The following is a 2,727-nucleotide window of genomic DNA, read 5'->3' as shown; positions in this document are numbered from 1 at the left end:
CGTGTAATGCATTCTTTTTAAACAGCACCATTTAAAAAATTCCTCTTTAAGCACTGCAAGTTCACCGAGATTTGCTAATTTAAAACATATTCAAATATAGTGTTTTACTGTGCACAAAGTATATTTGTGAAATACAACGAATAGTATTGCATTAAATACAAACCGAAAATTTCAATGGAAGAATTACTTTTCACAAGTGTCTACTATTAAGAGTAAATGCTTCAAACGTTTCAAAATGAAGTTCCAGAAAGCGATATAAACAATATTTGCTTATGCTCATATAAAAAACGACTACAGATAACTCGAGATGAACCCCTTCATAGAGACAGAAATGCTAAAATCAAATATTCTTGCAAATGACAGTCTATATATTGTCACGAGCCTCGAGAAGTAGTCCTGAAGGTTTAATAAACGTAGAGCAGCTGGCTCTTGGAAGACGCGACCGTCGGGGCTGGCTCGAGCAGAGAGGGAGCGCGCGGTCTTCTTTCTTCTCTTGGGCTCGACCCACTCTTGCCCTCGACCCACTACCTACAGGTGGCAATATCCCCCCTTCCGAACAAAAGCATCGGCTCGATGCTAAAAAAAAATAGGCGTAGAAGACAAAGAAGAGGAAGGCAGGCAAAGCGAAAGTACACAAAATAAATGTAGCCGTCACGCCGGCACAGTCAATGAACGAAGAAGCAAGCTCCCAAAGATAAATGAAAAGTAGAAACAAAGAAGGGAATGAGAGAAAAAAAATGAAAAAAAAATTACGGACGCGCAATGTACGGCTTCATGCGCACAACATGAACTATGTCTGAGGTCGGTTGTCTTTGTGTCCTACTCCGTGTCTGCGATGTTGTGTCCGGAACAACTTCGTAGTTTACGTCACTGATGCGGCGGAGCACTTTATACGGACCGAAATACCGGCTCAGAAGCTTTTCACAGAGGCCACGACGGCGAACGGGGGTCCACACCCAATGTTGGTCTCCGGGGTTGTAGGACACGTCCCTGTGGCGGATGTTGTAGCGTCGTGCGTCTGCCTGCTGCTGCTGGCCGATATGCAGCCGCGCGAGCTGCCGAGCTTCCTCAGCACGCTCTGCGAATTCCTCGGCGTCAGTTGTCAATTGGTCAGCGTCTTGACACGGCAGCATAGCATCCAGCATCGTCTGGACTTCGCGACCGTACAGAAGGCGAAAGGGCGTGAAGCGCGTCGTCTCTTGCACGGCGGTGTTATACGCGAAGGTAACGTAAGGCAAGATCCGATCCCATGTTTTGTGTTGAACGTCGATGTACATTGCGAGCATGTCTGTGACAGTCTTATTCAGTCGCTCGGTAAGTCCGTTGGTCTGCGGATGGTACGCGGTCGTCTTGCGATGCCTGGTGTTGCTCAATTCAAAAACTTCGTCCATAAGCTGCGCTGTGAAAGCTGTCCCTCTGTCGGTTATTACAGTGGAGGGAGCACCGTGACGCAAGACGATGTGGCGCATGAAGAACTGCGCTACCTCTGAGGCCGTGGCTCGTGGGATCGCCTGCGTCTCAGCATAGCGTGTTAAATAATCAGTCGCGACGATCACCCATTTGTTACCGTCGGCCGAGAGAGGAAACGGTCCGCGAATGTCCATGCCGACTTGGTCGAAAGGCGTGTGAGGTGCTTCAATTGGCTGAAGTAAGCCAGCCGGTTTAACGGATGGTGTCTTGCGGCGCTGGCATTCACGGCATCCTTTAACGTACTGTTTGACGCTTGCTGAAAGCCCGGGCCAATAGTACATTTCGCTTACTCTAGCGAGTGTTCGTGAAAAGCCTAAATGACCAGATGTCGGTTCGTCATGGCAAGCGAAGAGGATGTCGTCGCGCATGTCCCTTGGAACCACCAGGAGGTAAGCACGGCTGGTCGAACGAGCATTCTTCTTATAAAGCACGTTGTCTCGCAGACAGAAGGACGTCAGCGAGCGGGACAGATGGCGTGGTATGGTTGTGTCGCGGCCCTCTAAATGATCGATGATCGGTCTAATCTCAGCATCGTCACGCTGCCGTCTGCTCAAGTCCGACGAATTAATGGCGCCCAGGAAGCCGTCATCATCCTCTGTTTCCTGACTGGCAGGATCAATGGGTGCGCGGGACAGCGTGTCAGCGTCTTCATGCTTACTGCCAGACTTATAAACGATGGTGATGTCAAATTCCTGTAGCCGCAAGCTCCACCGTGCCAGTCGTCCTGAAGGGTCGCGCATGCTTGCCAACCAACAGAGGGCATGGTGGTCCGTCACTACTTTGAAGGGACGACCATAGAGATAGGGGCGAAACTTGATGATCGCCCACACGACCGCGAGGCACTCTTTCTCCGTAGTCGAATAATTCGCCGCGGCACGGGACAGGGAGCGGCTGGCATACGCTATAACTCTTTCCACTCCATCTTGAAGCTGGACGAGCACTGCCCCAAGGCCAATGCTGCTGGCGTCGGTATGCACCTCAGTATCAGCATCATCGTCAAAATGTGCAAGAACGGGTGCTGACTGCAGGCGCTGTCGTAATTCAGCAAAAGCCGCCTGTTGCTCATTATGCCACACAAATGGCGTATCGTCCCTCGTAAGGCGTGTCAGGGGTTCCGCTATCTTCGAAAAGCCTTTAATAAACCGGCGATAGTAGGCGCACAAACCCAGGAAGCGCCGGACGGCCTTCTTATCGGCAGGAGCTGGAAACGCGGCCACAGCGGCAAGCTTGTCGGGATCGGGTCGGACTCCTTTGGCG

This window comes from Dermacentor silvarum, chromosome 1 (assembly GCF_013339745.2).
Source record: "Dermacentor silvarum isolate Dsil-2018 chromosome 1, BIME_Dsil_1.4, whole genome shotgun sequence".
Taxonomy (NCBI): Eukaryota; Metazoa; Arthropoda; class Arachnida; order Ixodida; family Ixodidae; genus Dermacentor; species Dermacentor silvarum.
Note: the sequence above shows the minus strand (reverse complement) of the source record.